This window comes from Eulemur rufifrons, chromosome 6 (genome assembly GCF_041146395.1).
Source record: "Eulemur rufifrons isolate Redbay chromosome 6, OSU_ERuf_1, whole genome shotgun sequence".
NCBI classification, from domain to species: domain Eukaryota; kingdom Metazoa; phylum Chordata; class Mammalia; order Primates; family Lemuridae; genus Eulemur; species Eulemur rufifrons.
The window spans coordinates 96,650,300-96,668,001 of NC_090988.1; positions in this window are offsets into that span (position 1 = coordinate 96,650,300).

The window sequence follows — 17,702 nt, forward strand, 5'->3', positions numbered from 1 at the left end:
TGCGCGTGCGCACTAGCCCAGTCTGGGGCCCACCGGGCGGTGGTCGGGGTGGCGGGGAGCAGGTTGAGGGGGGAGGGGGGCAAAGGGCGAGGGGGGGCGGAAGAGGGTGAGGGAGGCAGGGTGAAAGGGGGAATGAAGAGCCAGGGAGGGGGTGGTAGACCAGGGGCGAGGGTAAGGGGCCATGTTTATGGAGAAAGGGGTTCCGTTAAGGTTTCCGCACTTGGGTGTGAGGGAGCGGCGGGGTAACCCGCCTAAGCGGACGGGGGAGCGTGACGGGGCCGGCAGCCGCGGCGCTCCAAGCCAGGCCAGGGGCCGCGGGCGGTCGCCACTGGAGCGGAGCTGCAAGGGGGCGCAGGTGCTGCGAGAGAAAGTGTGGGTACCTTGGAACGGGCTCATCGTGATTGGGAAGAGAGTGGAGCTCCTGGGTAGAAACACGCCAAAGTCTAGGATGTGGGACCCGAAGCTTGATTCTGAGTACTGGACAATGGAAGATGTGGAAAAGATGGTCTTGAGAGAGAAGTCAGATCCAACTGAGGAAAGGATGAATGTGAAGTTACTGCACAGTGTAGCCGATGCATCACAAGCTTCAGCAGATATGGGGAAAGACAGCCCAAGGAAGATTCTGAGAAAGCAAGAGGTCAAACGCAAAACAGGGGCTGAATCTAAGAGTGCAGGCATGACAGCAGGGTCCAGGAGGGGGTCTGGGATTGAAGAGAATGTAAGGTCTACTGGGGAGAAGGTTGACACCAATGGAAAGGACTTGAGGTCCAGAGGACATAAAATGGGGCCTAATGAGAAGGAGCTGAGGTCGGGTGGAGAGAAACTGAGGTTGAGTGAGGGGAATCTGGTGTCCAGAGGAGAGAAGCTGAGATCGAGTGGAGAGAAGCTGAGTTCGAGTGGAGAGAAGCTGAGGTCGAGTGGAGAGAAGCTGAGGTCGAGTGGAGAGAAGCTGAGGTCGAGTGGAGAGAAGCTGAGGTCGAGTGGAGAGAAGCTGAGGTCCAGTGGAGAGAAGCTGAGGTCCAGTGGAGAGAAGCTGAGGTCCAGTGGAGAGAAGCTGAGGTCCAGTGGAGAGAAGCTGAGGTCCAGTGGAGAGAAGCTGAGGTCCAGTGGAGAGAAGCTGAGGTCGAGTAGGGAGAAGCTGAGGTCGAGTGGAGAGAAGCTGAGGTCGAGTGGAGAGAAGCTGAGGTCGAGTGGAGAGAAGCTGAGGTCGAGTGGAGAGAACCTGATATCAAGTAGGGAGAAGCTGAAATTGAGTGGAGAGAAGCTGAAGTCCAGTGGAGAGGATTTGACATCCATTGGAGATAAGCTGGGATCTACTGAGGACAATTTGGGGACCAGTAGGGAGAAGTTGGAGCATCCAAGAATGGAGAGCATAAATGAGGAAACTGAAAAAGTGATAAAAGTTACTGGTGATGAAAGATTGATAGAATTTACTGATGATGAGATGGAAGTTCCTTTTGAAAGGCTCAAAGGGAGTGATGAACTAGAAAGGACTGAGGAAGAGGTGGAAGTTGAGGGGGACGTCGTGGGTGAAGTCAAAGATATTACTGATGAATCTGTTAATATGGAAGAGAAAGACATTGTAGGTGAGGGTACCAGTGCATGAGGAAGATGAAGGATTGAAGCTAAAGAAGGAAAGAGACGCAGACAGGGAAGTACTGAAAGTCAAAGAGGAGAAATTAGAGCCAAGCAGAACATTATTGATCCTGAAGGGGTAAAGATGAGAGAGGGAAGGAGAGGGACTGAGCCTAAAGGAAGAGAGGGTGGAGAGGAAGAAGAGCTACTGGGGATAAAGGCGGAGGCCAGAACCAAAGGAAGTGAGGGAGAGTGGCACGGAGGGAAATGGGAACCTTTGGAGGAGAAATACAAGATTTGGTGATGTGTTGACCAGAGAAGAAAATGGGCTATTAGTTCTGGGAGAGGAGCTCTGACTGAGGAGCTTATGGGAAATGTTTGAGAGATGGATTGAGAATGGACTAGAAGGATTTAGTCTAATGCGTGATGGGTATATAAAATGTAGGAGAATTACAGCAGGATCAAGGGTAGATTTTGAGGGTTGTGGAAGAACGTGCAGGCTAAAGTGAGCAAAATTTCTGAAAGAGGATCCCAAAGAATGACGGGCTCCAAAGTGACCAAAGGAAGAGGAGAGGAGATAAGAAAATAAAGAAGTGAAGAAGAAAAGTAAGAAGCCATATCCCATAATGGTGATTGTGTTTGTTGGTTTTTAAAGTTGTTTCCGGCCGGGCGCGGTGGCTCACGCCTGTAATCCTAGCACTCTGGGAGGCCGAGGTGGGCGGATCGTTTGAGCTCAGGAGTTCGAGACCAGCCTGAGCAAGAGCGAGACCCCACCTCTACTAAAAAAATAGAAAGAAATTATATGGACAGCTAAAAATATATATAGAAAAAATTAGCCGGGCATGGTGGTGCATGCCTGTAGTCCCAGCTACTCGGGAGGCTGAGACAGGAGGATCGCTTGAGCTCAGGAGTTTGAGGTTGCTGTGAGCTAGGCTGACGCCACGGCACTCACTCTAGCCTGGGCAACAGGGTGAGACTCTGTCTCAAAAAAAAAAAAAAAAAAAAAAAGTTGTTTCCTTCACTATTTCGTATTCTTCTCTCCCATGTAGCCAATTTTACCATCTAATGTGACAGGCTTCTTGCAGGGCCATGTATATCTGAACCAAGCTCATCTTCACTGATCTTCCCTCTAAGTAGCCCCCAAATTGTGTCCAGAATAATTGTGGGGCTCCACTATTTTCTAAATAATAGCTTCACCATGATTGCCATTTCTTTTTTTTTTTTTTTTTTGAGACAGAGTCTCACCCTGTTGCCCAGGCTAGAGTGAGTGCCGTGGCGTCAGCCTAGCTCACAGCAACCTCAAACTCCTGAGCTCAAGCGATCCTCCTGTCTCAGCCTCCCGAGTAGCTGGGACTACAGGCATGTGCCACCATGCCCGGCTAATTTTTTCTATATATATTTTTAGCTGTCCATATAATTTCTTTCTATTTTTAGTAGAGATGGGGTCTCGCTCTTGCTCAGGCTGGTCTCGAACTCCTGAGCTCAAACGATCCGCCCACCTCGGCCTCCCAGAGTGCTAGGATTACAGGCGTGAGCCACCGCGCCCGGCCCATGATTGCCATTTCTACAGGTTCTTCTCACCTCCACATCAAATTTGAATTTCTCATGCTTAATTTGAAGTTTTCAATTATTTGTACCTACATTATTTCCATCTTTGACTTTTAATTATTTGTTTAATCACATGGACTTTTCCACAGCTTCCCTGTGTCTCCTTGGGGGCCTTCTTTTATGTCTTCCTCATGTTATCCACCTTCTACGCTCACCCCAGGGAAGAGAGAAGACTCCTTGAATGCCTCCTGTCAAAACTTCAGCGTGAAGACTGGCCCTTACATCCTGTTTGTCTCTCGGGTAGCGATGTAAGAGGTGGCTAAAAGGAGTCATGGATAGGTAGGACAAAAGGAACATTTTACCATCCTTTCTCTCTGTGTACTCTTTCTTTCTTTCTTTTCTTTTCTTGTTTTTGGGTGGGGGGCAGGGTCTGGCTATGTTGCCCAGGCTGGAGTGCAATGGCTGTTCATAGGCATGATCATGGCACACTATAGGCTGGAACTCCTGGCTAGGCTCAAGTGATCTTCCCACCTGAGCCTCCCAAATAGCTGGGACTACAGGCATGTGCCAATGTGCCTGGCTGCAAAATTTCCAAGGAGTAGGAACTTTGTCATTTCATAACACAAGTATCATAACAGAAATTTATAATAGCCTCATGTTTTTTAATTGTTAGGTTTTCTACATGTCATTAGCCCAATACTACATACTGGGCTAGTTTTCCCCAAAGGCTTCAAAAGATCTATACACTCCCTTGCTTTTTTTTGTTGTTGTTGTTGGGTTTTTTTGGGGGGTTTTTTTTTTTTGTTGTTGTTGTTGTTGTTGTTATTGGTTGTTTGAAATTTCCTTCTTGGAGTCCTTCGTGCTCTGAGTCTGATGTAGAGTGGCCTTCTAGGCTTGCCCCATAGCTGCCTTCTGGGGCTTTGTACCACTTCTATTCGTTCTTCTGTGGTGGGTCTCCTACTGCCTGGATCTCAGCCCTTCTTCCTTTTTCTTGTTTTACTCCCTCATTTTGGTTACTTGCATCATTGTTCCAGCAAACATGACTATGGGAGGTAAACTTTGTGACACTGTATCTGTAATATTGATTTTTCACTCATATTTGATTGGTAGTTTATCTAGGTATAGAATTCTAGGCTGGAAATATTTTTCCCTTAAAATTTTAAAGGCATTGCGCCAGTATCTTCTAACTTCCAAGTGTTGCTGTTCATAAGTCATTTTGTTCTCTTGTTTTGATTCTCTGAATCTGATGTTTTTATTCTTTGTTTGTTTTGTTTTGTTTTGTTTTTTTGAGACAGAGTCTCGATTTGTTGCCTGGGCTAGAGTGAGTGCTGTGGCGTCAGCCTAGCTCACAGCAACCTCAAACTCCTGGGCTTAAGCGATCCTACTGCCTCAGCCTCCCGGGTTGCTGGGACTACAGGCATGCGCCACCATGCCCGGCTAATTTTTTCTTTTTCTTTCTTTTTTTTTTGAAACAGAGTCTCTCTCTGTTGCCCAGGCTAGAGTGAGTGCCGTGGCATCAGCCTAGCTCACAGCAACCTCAAACTCCTGAGCTCAAGGGATCCTCCTGTCTCAGCCTCCCGAATAGCTGGGACTACAGGCATGCACCACCATGCCCGGCTAATTTTTTTTCTATATATATTTTAGCTGTCCATATAGTTTCTTTCTATTTTTAGTAGAGATGGGGTCTCTCTCTTGCTCAGGCTGGTCTCGAACTCCTGAGCTCAAACGATCTGCCCACCTCGGCCTCCCAGAGTGCTAGGATTACAGGCGTGAGCCACCGCGCCCGGCTAATTTTTTCTATATATATTTTAGTTGGCCAGGTAATTTCTTTCTATTTTTTAATAGAGACGGGGTCTTGCTCTTGCTCAGGCTGGTCTCAAACTCCTGCCCTCGAGCGATCCATCCGCCTCGGCCTCCCAGAGTGCTAGGTTTTTACTCTTTATATAAATTATCTGTTTGGTACCACTCCCTGGCTCAACCTGTCTTCTCTGCCCATTTTCTGTGCTTCTGCTAGAGGATGTTGGAGCCTGAATTATAGCTCTTATCTTTTTTCTCCTTTTGTTCCTCTCTTTTTGTTCTACTCTTTGGGCAATTTCATTAACTTTTTAAAAACTTGATACATAATAGATGTACATATTTTCAGGGTACATGTGATATTTTGATACATTCATATAATATGTAAAGCTTCATTCTGGGTAATTGGGATATCCATCACTGTAAATATTTATCTTTTCTTTGTGCCAAGAACATTTGAATTATTCTGTTATAGCAATTTAAAATGTGCAATAGATTATTGTTAATTGTAGTCACCCTACTGATCTGTCAAACATTAGGTTTTATTTTTTCTAGCTAACTGTATATTTGTACCCATTAATCAACCTCTCTTCATCCCCTTCCTCCCCTCCCCTTCCTGGCCTCTAGTAACTACCAATCTATCTTCATGAGATCCACTTTCAACTTTGTTAACTTTTATCTTCTTATACTTTCTATTAAATTTTAAAATTTTAACTCTCTCTTGTTTACTGATTGCTTCTTTTTTTCTATATATATGGCATTCCTGCTCTTATTTTTACATGTTCTCTTAGCTCTCCAAGGATTTTTTCTATTTTTAAGTTTTCTTCTGCTTTTCCCATTGTTTCCCTGAGTTCTCCTCCCCAACTCGTGTTTTCTGTTTTTTGTGTGTGGGTATGTTGTTGGTTGTCCTCAAATGTTTGATCTTTGGCTGGCTGTTCATATTTAAGAATGAAGCCGTAGGTAGAGCCAATTGGAAACTCACTGTGCATGGATGGGGCTTGTTGATTGAGGTGCTGCACTCCAGTGGTTGGAGTGAACAGGATTTTTTATTGGGTATCCCCAAATGTCAGAATCTGTGGATTACATCGCGGGGGCTATTTCGCTTCTCCAGAGAAGAATTCTCCAATCTGTCTGGGAGACATTTTCACGTAGAGGTCACAGCAGAGGCACAGGGAGACAGGGTCTCAGAGCCAACATTTGGCATGAATATTTCGCCCAGTACCTGTTTTCAGCTCGGTACTCAGTCTACCTTCAGCTGTGCCTGGTGTCCCTGAGTTGGTGCTTCTCAGATTCAATTTTTCCAGAGAGTAAACACTCTGGTATCCTGTGGGTGTTGTTTTCAGGCTAAAGAGTATTGGGGAGGGGATCCGTGAGTTTAAATGCTAGATACACAGACTTCCCTGCCTTCATCTCCATGCCTTTCTCCTTCCATCTGAGTATCTGGTCTCTCCAGGACCTGAACTTTTTGGGGGACAAGTAGAGCAAACTGTTGTAGTTTTGTTTATATTTTCCTCTTCAAGTATTTAAGTCCCAACTTCCTCCACTCTACTAAGTTTGTTCCCACTCCATCCCCAGAAGGTTGTTGACCCATGAATCTGCTATTGTCTGCTCTTTTGTCCTCTTTGTCTTTGTGGTTTTAAACTATTTTTATTCCTCTATTTTCATTTTAGTGGAGTTTGAAGATAAATGCATGTGTGTGTTCGGTCTGTGCCATGTTTGACAGAAAGTCTCATCCATTACTTTTTTTTTTTGAGACAAGGTCTCATTCTTTTGCCTAGGATAGAGTGCAGTGGTGTCATCATAACTCACAGCAACCTCATACTCCTGGGCTCAAGTGATCCTCCTGCCTCAGCCTCCCAAGTAGCTGGGACTACAGGGCAGGCTACCTTGCCTGGCTAATTTTTCTATTTTTAGCAGAGATGGTACCTTGCTCTTGCTCAGGCTGGTCTGGAACTCCTGATTTCAAGTGATCCTCCCGCCTGTGCCTCCCAGAGTGCTAGGATTATAGGTATGAACCACTGCACCCAGTTCATCCATTACATTTTTGATTGTTCTTTATTGAATTCTCAAAGAATATCTCTAATTTTCCTCCTGAGGGTAACTTGCTATTTTCTTTATGAATTTTTCCTGTGTGAAAGTGATTAACACAGTGAACAAATAAACTATACTACTACTACAGCGTACAACAAACTGTACTAAATCCATTATTATAAATAATGCTGTGATTTCTCCCACAGAGGTGGGAGGGGCACTGTGGCTTGATGAGCTACGATGATGCCACTACACTCTAGCCTGGGCGGCAGAGCAAGACCCTCTCTCAAAAACAAAAAATAAAACAAAACAAAAGCAAATAAATAAATAAAGCACAAACCTCTCTATACCGCACATTCCCCTCTCACTACTGCCCCGTCTTTCTTGTTTCCTGTAGTAGTCACAAAAGTGGCCCCCAAAGATACATTCACTTTCTAATCACAGGATCCTATGAATGTTACCTTAACAGGCAAAAGATGTGATTAAGTTAAAGGTCTTGAGAGGAGGAGCTCGTTCTGGATCATCCAGGTGGGCCCTGAATGCCATCACAAGTGTCCTTATGAGAGAGAGACAAGATTAGACACACACACACAGGAGAGGCCATGTGATCTCAGAGAACAGCCTGGAGGGATGTGGCCACAGATCAAGGAATGCTGACAGTCACCAGAAGTCAGAAGAGACAAAAAATGGATCTTTCTCCAGAACCTCTGTAGGGAGTGTGACCTCTGCCAACACTTGGTTTTAAATTTTTCCTCCAGAGCTGTAAGAGAATAAATTTCTCTTGTTTTAAGCCCCTCAGTTGGTGGTAATTTGTTATAGCAGCTCTAGGAAACTAATACACTCACCTTCATAGCAGAACTCCTCCAAAAAGTTGTCTACGCTTGCCTTCTCTAAATCTTCTCCTCCGTTCTTTTGTTCTTTTGATTATTTCCTTTTCTTTTCTTTCTTTTTTTTTTAAGACACAGTCTTGCTCTGTTGCCCAGGCCAGAATGTAGTGGCATCATCATAGGTCACTGCAACCTCAAACTCCTGGGCTCAATTGATCCTCCTGCCTCAGCCTCCCAGGTAGCTGGGACTACAGATGCACATCACTATACCCAGCTAATTTTTAAATTTTTTGTAGGTATGAGATCTTGCTATGTTGCCCAGGCTGGTCTCAAACTCCTGGCCTCAAGTGATCCTCCCACCTCAGTTCTTTCGTTTTTATTTTTTTAATTCTTTTTCTTTTCCCCAGAGAGCTTGTTAGAACACATCTATTCTTTTTATCCAACTTCTTATATGTTTGTATTTTTATTTATCCAACTTTTAAATATTTTAATATATACAGGAAACTTAAAATATTAGAGCAATGAACAACTGAATATCCTCTCCCTAAATTCAATAGTTGATAACAGTTTGCAGTATTTGCTTTATTTCTATATATTTGAGCACATATCTCCTAAAAATAAAGACTGTCTCCTATATATCTGTAATACCTAAGTAAATTTTTGAAGTTTTAACTTAATAAATTAAAAGTTAAGAATAATTTCTTAATATCATCTAATATTCCGTCTGTATTCGAATGTCCTACCTTGTTTCTAAAATATCTTTTATAACTTCTTTTCCCTGGCCTAGCATCCTTGCTTATGAAATGTGGTTGCTAAATCTTTTTAATCTACATGAGTATCCATCTTGTTTTGTTTTTAACAACTTTGACTTTTTTAAAGAATTCAGGCCAGTTTATTATAGACATCCCACATTCTAGATTTACCTGGTTGTGTCCTGATGATGTCATTTAGTCTATTCTTTTATCTGCTGTAATTTCTGTAGTTCTTCACCTGGAAGTTGGCACTAGACGCCCTGGCTTCTCTTTCTCTGTTGCATTCATCACGCTCTGACTCAGAGCTTTCCTCCTGTATTTGTTTATTATCTGCCTATGCACCCTAGGATGTAAGCTTCATGAGGGCAGCTGTGCGCCGTGTGCCTCGTGTGTCTCTCTGGTTACTTGCTCTAGTCCAGTGTCTAACCGGCACATAGTAGGCACTTGGCATGTATTTGTGGAATGAATCAGTCCATCATACTCAGTGACTTTCCCGGTCTCAATGCTATTTAACATCTATTGAGAAACTGCTGTAATAATTCACTGTTTCTTAGAATAGCTCACATTTTTATAAGCCTCAAAAGCCTGAAAATGTCTTTATTCCATACTTGTACTTGTGGCTTCTTGAGGTACAGAATTTTCCCTGATCAGTGTGGCATATGCGCCTTTGTTTTCTTCCTTCCAGCATGGCCCTTGAGAGTCCAGATCTATTTTTATGCTTGAGCCAGTTGCACGACCAGGCGTTGTGTGTACGAGGTGCACGTCTCTGCTGTTTCTGCTTCTTCATTGTGCAGAAGCTGAGAGCTTGCTCTTTCTTCCATTCTCTAGGAACTCTGATCCCATCGTTAAACAATAAAGTAGAGATATTGGGTGTGAGCAGAGTTGTAAAGATAAGCTGCAGACGGCTCAAGCCTAGTAGTCGGACCTTCTTGACAAATGATGATGATAGCTCACATTTACGGAATTCTTGTAATAATCAGAATAATTTAATAGGCACCATGCTAAGCCCTTTACCTGTTCTCCATCATTCAATCCCTCCAACAGCTCTTTGAGATAGGAACTATTATTCTATCAACTCTACCAGCTAGAAACTGCCAGAGCCAGGCCCTGAGCCCAGGCAGCCTCACCGCAGAGCCACACTGGAAACCGCTCTGCTGGACTGCCTCCTCCATTCTTACTACATAAGCCCTGCAACTCAGCTTCCTAGCCTGCCAAAGCAGGTCTGTGATCCTGCAGGGGTGGGGGTGGGGGATGGGGAGTGAGGCTGTGTAACAACCCTTCCATTCATTCAGCAAATGCTGCTGAATGAGCGCTTCAGTGGCAAGTGTTTAAGAACATAAATGCCAAAAAACAATGATGTTTATTTTCTTTCCCAGATCGCTGCCTGCCCGAGATCCTCACTCCTAGCCTCCTCTGGAAACTCTGAGAGCAGAGGAATTGTCTTTTATAAGTGGCCTGCACAGGCACAAGTTCAAGACGTGGGCACTTTTCGGTTGCGTGAAAGTCTCTCAGATTGTAGCACACAGTATACAAATTACGAACCAAATAATCAGATTTTTTCCTTGGCTGGATTACATTTTCTCCTGGGATATCAGATGCATTCCACCGAGGCCACAGGAAGAAAAGTGAAGATCAAGCCACCATGACAAATGCCAACTACCTCGTAAGTGCAGATATTTTCAATTTCTAGGTAACTGACCTTTGCATATATAATATCCTTTTCTACTAAAATGAATCAAAACACATACATTCCAGGGAATTGAGGGCTCCTGAGTGATATTATATATTTTTATTATCTTAGTCTTTCTTTGTATATTCCCAAATGTCCTTGTTTCTTATAACAGCATGTGTTAAAAGTGACATTGTTTTTTGGCTTCTGTTAAAATGCCCTCTTAGTTGGTCCCATTAATTCATTCAGCAAACATGGAGCACTTACTGTGTGCCAGCTGGGAATGCATGAGACCAGATTTTTGCCCTTGGCCTGCTGTCTCATGATGAGGTAGCTGTCTCGCAAGTAGATCGCAGTGCTTTGTAAGATGGGCTAGAAGGGCTATGTGCTACGTGTGTTGGGAGCCACAGAGGAGGAAGGGCCTGACCTCACGGGCTGCTCAGGGGGTGATCAGAGAAGGCTTCTGGTGGAGGTGACCATTGGGGCTGGACTTAGAAGTGTGAGCAGGGGTCAAGCAGGTGAATGTGGAGGACAGACATGCTAAACAGCAAGAATAGTGTTGCTGAGGTACGATGACAGGAAATGGCATGGCTTGTTTGGGGAAAGGGGAAGAACAGGGGTTTGGTGTGGTTGGAGCAGAGAGAACCTTCTAGAGACTGGTGGGATATGAGCCTGGGGCTAGACTGAGGAGAGCCTGAAAGGCAGGATGAAGGAATTTAGACTCTGTGCTGTGGGTGACAGAGAGGATGGTACCTTCAGATCTGTGCTTCACATAGAGAAGTCACCATGCCAGAGATGGAGCCATTCGGGCGCAGCGTGCGTGTGCTCAGTAAAGCGGAGATGTGATTATTAAATCATGATAGTAAATAGTTCAGGGCAGAGAGGACAAGGTTATGGACTAAGGCAGAGAGTGGGAATAAAAACAAGGGGATGGGTTCGAGAGGGTTTTAGAAGTCCCGTTTAGCAAGATTGGCTGATTGATTATGAATGGGTGGCGAGGAAGGGGACACCAAGCTTATAGACAGCAAAGCCGACTTGTATCATCAGATGCTTGCTCCACGCTAGGGGCCCTGCGTGCACTATCCCATTTAATCCCTCTGGCCTTCCGAGGGATTGTGTTACTACCTGCATTTTATAGGTAAAGATGTTGGAGCCCACCCAGGGTGGTCAGTGAAAACGGCAGAGTTAGTGTGTGGTGGTCGTGAGTGGCAGAGTGAGGCAGCCCTGAACCCAAGCAGGAGCTTCCCCAGCTGGCTGGACCATCAGTGCAAAGTGATCGCAGGTGAAGTGATGCCCTAGGAAGCAGTTAATGAGTGGTGGGTTTGGGCCTGGAACCCACTGGAACCACCTACTGCTTCCGAGAGCTCCTGATCAGCCTGTCCAGGTGCCACATCAGGCTGCAGACATGTTATGCTTGGCCCATAGAATATTTTAAGACCATTTTTAGAACTAACTGCTAACTTTCTAAAAATCCAGAGATTCACATTAAAAACTGGTTTCTAGCTTATCTTGGAAAATGAGATCTGGCCTGACTGGGCCTATGTAGCAAGTGGAGCTGCCTATCTGTGTTTCCTGCAGCCGGGCCGCACTCCCCAGCTGGGCAGAGCCCCGGCTGGCCTGCCTGGGGTCCCTCCTACCTCCACAGGCATCTGACCTTGCATCTCTGCTGTTCCATCGCGAGGTGTTCTTCTCAGCTTGGGTTTGATGCCAGGCTGTGCTTGTGCATTTAATCTGTGTCAAGCCCAGGCATCCACTGATGGCTAAATACTCCTTTCGAATTTTAGGGAATGTAAGATAAAAACATGCTGTGGGAATTGGGAAAAACTAAATACCCACCCATGCTTGAGCACCCACAGGGAGGAGGGCTCTGTACAAGTAGTGCAGGACAAAGGCAAATGGTCGTAGTTCCTGAAACCAGCACAAATGAGAATAAAATATACATCATACCTTGGAAAATGGCAAAAGTAATGGCCTGCTATCAGTATACAAATCGTGTTATGATTTTTTGGATTTAATTTGTTTTGTAATGAATAATTTGCTTGAATTTTGAGCTGTGTGCTTTGGACAGACTATAAGGAAGCTTTGGGGAAGATACGTGTATGTGTGCATGTGTGTGCTGGGGGTGGACCATAGTTTACAAAGCTTGGAATTTTCTACAGAAATTCAGTTTCAGAATATTTGTAGAAAGTTTTATGATTTATTAAAGGTTGAAAACATGTTTCTGTACCATTAAGTTAAAATATGAGGCCCACAGTGACAAATAGGTATTTGCCTGTATTAAATATTTTGTTTCATTTAAGATGTAACAATAATCCCTCGTGGCCATGGTCAGGTTGGACAAATGACCACGTTTCATGTTTGTGTGAGTTTGTTTGTTTACAATCTGTAAACTGCACTTAGAGAATACGTTAAAACAGGTGCAAGAAGCAGAGTTGACTAAAGCTGCAGGAGTTGACTCCTAATCTGTGTTCTTTGTGTCATACCTGACAACTTTCCATCGTGCCTGGCTGCCTGGTTCAGGAACTTGGTCTCAGGAGCCTTTTCCACACAGATCACGTGAGTCTCCCAAGGCCATGTTTTGCTGCCGCTGGACTCTGACCCCTGCTCAGCAAACCTCCTTCCTCCTTCCTCTCCTCCCCAGAGACTCCCTGCCCCCATGTGCACACCTAGGGCAGGACCCGGACGTGTGTTGTGGTCAGTTCTTCTGTTCGTGTTTCTTATTGATACAGACTGTGTATCAACGCTAGGTTTGCATCAGACTGTGCCTAACACTAGTTGTTCAGCACCATGGTGAGAGCTAGGGATACAACAGACAGGTGCCCTAGCCTAGGGGATAAGAGGAACACACGCAGGGAGTAATTGGTGAACTAGGTAGCATTTTGTTACAGTCCTCTAACAACTGGTATTTTATCTCAGTCACATTATAATTTTAGATGTGGCCTAAAAAGGCTAGGCTTCCCAAAAGATCCAGCCAAGTTCATGGTAAAGTTCTCCTTACTCATTCATTTAACAAATATTTATTAAGCACCTGTCATTTGTCAGGTGCATTCAAGATGTCAGGATTATAACAGAGAACAAAACTGGCAAATAGCTCTATTCTCTTGGAGCTTACATTATCATGGAAAAAGACAAAAAAAAACTGTCAATGTGTAATATGTTCTAAGAATTTTGAAGAAAAATCAAGCAGGGGAAGGGAGGGAGAATGACTGTGGGGAGGTGGGCTGCTCTTTGAGGAAGGCCTTTCTGATGAGGTGGCTCTTGAAGCAGAGCCCAGAGGAGGTGAGGGGGGAGTGGTGGCTGCTGGAGGAAGTCCTTTCCAGACAGGGGAGGGGCAGGGATAGAGCCCTCCACCCCCCTAGGAAGTGTGCCTGGTCTGTTTGAGGACTAGGAAGTCACTAACTGATCTGCAATCCTCACTCTTCCTCATCTGCAGGTCCATGGGCTCGTTGGGGGGAACCAATGAAATCATTTATGTGAAAGCATTCATGTAAACCTTCAAGCACTGTATAAAAGTTATTCTTTTTATGTTGACTTTATCAAGTATTTGCAGAGTATCTAAATCATCAAGGGTCATAATTATTATATTACAATTCTGCCCTTTCACTTTTTTATTGAGGTGAAATTCACATTAATGTATAATTAACCATTTTAAAGTGTACAGTTGGTGGCATTTAATGCATTCACAATGTTGTGCAACCACCACCTCTCTCCTCTCTCTAGTTTCAAAATCTTTTCATCGCCCCTGCTCGCTCTTTCTTTCTTTCTTCCTTTCTTTTTGAGACAGGGTCTCACTCTGTTGCCCGAGCTAGGGTGAAGTAGTATGATCATAGCTCACTGCAGCCCTGAACTCCTGGGCTCAAGCAATCTTCCTGTCTCAGCCTCCCCAGAAACTAGGACTATGGTTGTGCCACACCACGCCTGGCTAATTTTTAGATTTTTTTGTAGAGGCAGGGTCTCACTGTGTTGCCCAGGCTGGTCTCAAGCGATCCACCTGCCTTGGCCTCCCAAAGTGTTGGGATTATTGGCATGAGCCCCCATGCCTGGCCTCATTTTTAATGTTAATTTTTGTTACCACTCAATGGATATGGATTCCCCCTCCACCCCGATATCTCACTTTGTCCTTTCTGTTTCTAGCTAGCCTCCACCAATTCCTGTGATTCATCCATGTGTGTATTCAACAGCTATTTATCCTGTTGGTCCTGGGGATTCAATAGCGACAGTGACAGATAGGCCCCTGAAACCAGGGGACTCATAATCTAGTGGGGGATATAGACACTGAATGGACAATTGCCAGAAAATTAAATTATGATATATTCTTTTTTTTTTTTTTTTTTTTTTTGAGACAGAATCTCACTGTGTTGCCCGGGCTACAGTGCCGTGGCATCAGCCTAGCTCACAGCAACCTCAAACTCCTGGGCTCAAGTGATCCTCCTGCCTCAGCCTCCCGAGTAACTGGGACTATAGGCATGTGCCACCATGCCCGACTAATTTTTTCTATATATTTTTAGTTGTCCTGTTAATTTCTTTCTATTTTTTAGTAGAGACGGTGTCTCGCTCTTGCTCAGGCTGGTCTCAAACTCCTGACCTCGAGTAATCCTCCCACCTTGGCCTCCCAGAGTGCTAGGATACAGGTCTGAGCCACCGCGACTGCCATTCTTATAAGAAAAAATACTTTGAAAATCATGTTAAATACACTTGTGAAGTCACTGGAGCTACTAGAAGAGAGATGCCACTCCTAGAATAACAGGACTGGGTTGTTTTTGTACTTGTGCTCCTGAGTCAGACACATTGGAGAGAACGATCACCTCAGGGAAGTGACTTGGATTACGTTAGGGGATAAGGAGGCAGGCAGTCGTGGGGAAAAACAGTGGAACTTCATTCATTTGCTCCTGATAACCTTTTGAGGTATGCAAGGACAGATATTATTTACCATCGCTCCCATTTGGTAGATGTGGAAGCTGAGGCTTAGAAGGTGGCGCCTTGCCTGGCGCACTTGGTAGGGCTTATAGCTAATATTTCACTTAAGCCAACTCTGCGGAGAAGCTGGAAAGCGTTTTGCCCACCAGAGGGCAGTCGCGCACCTGGCTGGGGAAGACCTGCGCGCACACGCAGGGTGGGTTCAGCATCCGCCCCTCCACGTGGGGTGCTCCCGGCCTCCAGGAGAGGGCACTGCTCAGCTGGCCTCGGATCGCCCCACCGGACTCCCCCTGTCCCCCGACGGGACCCCAGGACTCATGACCTGGCACGCTCTCAGCATCCTCGGGCTTTTTCTTGCACACTAATGTGTGCTTCGTGTTTTCCTAGATGATTGTTTCTTAAGCTGTGGAATAACAAATCAGGGCAAGTCACCCAAGTCACCTCTTGTGATGAGCTAGTGATGACCAAAACATAGATGCTATCCCCCAGGCGGGGAGCTACGCACACTGCCAGCGTGGTTGTCACAGCCACGTGGTGCCGCGGTGCCAAGGCCGCACGTCCCTCATGTAGGCGCCACCTCCAGTTTCTTTAGGCAGGATGACCTGGCAGCATTTCCACCCCACCCACAGCTAGTTTCGCTTTCCTAATGTTGTTAAAAAGTGTCTTCTAACTGAAGTAGGGTGGTTGAACAGGTTCAAGGTTTTACTTCATTTTTTTATATGATCATTTAAGATTTCTTCCTTCTGGTGAGTCTCCTCTCTCAAGAAGATGCCCAGAACTGCCCTCCCTGGCATTTGTCCAAAGTCCAGGTTCTGATAGCTTTTGGACTGTGGTTTAATTTTAACCATAAAGGCCTCTTTTGGAATAATTACTTTTTAATCTGGAAAGGACCAGTTAGATACAGGGCCGTAAACACCTCCCGCTGGGATAAGTAGGAGAAGTTACATTCATTTCCTGCTGGCATAGCCTTTCAAAAGGGGAAACTGAAAATGTCTTAAAAAGGGGGAATGAAAATGAAAATTATGGGTAGATCCCTTTGGAGGACTGATGGAACATCTGCTTTGATCAATTCGGTGGACTCCGTGTCTGAGGAGAGCGGCTGAGGAGGGAATTGAGGAAAGAAAGCATCGCGGGCCCTGGGCAACCATGTGGCCTCTGATTTCTGGGACAATCTCAATTTCTGGGGCAGAAGACACACTGGTCCTTTGTCAGATCACACATCAGACTGCCACCAATTCCCAGTGCTGAAAACATGGTCACCGGAGAGGCCTGTCAGCCGCCGTAGACGCTCTCCCCTCAGGAATGGCCTGCCCCGGGCATCCAGGCAGAGGTCCCTGGAGCTCCTGTGCTGGTCGGAGTATTTCCGATTCCCTTCTTCGCTTATAACTACCTTTGCTAATAATTGCTTGTATTTGTAGAAACTTAAAGAATTTTTGATGCAGCAGGACAGAAATTGGTTATCTACCTTTTTGCAGTTTAGGTGGCGAACTTCTTCTCTGTCAATAAAAAAAAAATCAAAGATGAGAAGAAAATGGGATATGTGATGGAGACCAATTCTCGAAAAAATGATTTATGCCAGTCTTAGCTGAGGTGAACGAATTTGGGAAGACACACGTTTTATAGAAGTAGTTTTTACTTTACCAGAGATTCATGCTTGGGCTTATTTAGACACAGAGCTCTTCTGGAGCATTTCAGTAGGAGGGAGGACAGAAAAACCGCAGACTCATTCTGAGAAGCTGTTACCAATGGGAGATCAGTCTTAAGTGAAAAATCAAGGGTCTGATTACCCAGAGCATCAGTAAGAGACGAGGTTTCCACTTAGAAAAATCTGACCTTGGACACACTCTTACATTGGCAGATGCGAAAAGCCAGGTGTATCCATGCTGGCCTGTTCCGTCCTACAAAAGCCCCAAGGGGCAGGGACTGTGTCTTTCACAGCTCATCACTGCTGTGGTTCCTTGTTCAAAACACTCGGAACACTCGGTGAATGTCAGATCAACACGTTTATTGATTATATCCAGAGTGTATGAGAACAATCCGTTCATTCCTGACATGATCTGGCACAGGACCAGAACCTGTTGTTTCTCACCTCTGGGAAAGGACTGAAGAAGAGAGAAAACAAAAGTTTCACATGCCCAGAGGAAAACAGATGCTACAGAGATAATTTAAAAAAAAAATGTAAGAAAGCTGAGTTAATCTGGGAGTTTGATCGGTGCTAAGAATGCGTTTCTGTTTTGTCATGCAGTTTTAGCTCGGCCTGCCAGCTCAGACCTGTGTGGCCCTGTCGGCTGCTCCTTCACTTCTCAGCCCTTCTCCTTGGTCCCTGGGTGCTCTTCCTATTCAAACCTGGGCTGCGACATCACAGGACACCCCTCTTTCCTGAGTCTTCCCTGTGCACCTGCCAGGGGGATTGGTGCTGCACTGTTGGGGTGGTGCTAGGCTTCTCGAAAGTTTCTGTCACCCCTTAGGCTGTTCTTCCTTATGTCTCTGAGGTGCCCTGGGAGGTAACTGGTTAGGCACTTATTTAGTTGGGAGGGAGATAGCACAGATCCTAGATGCCTATCTCGTCGAGCTAAGTCAACCTGGAGA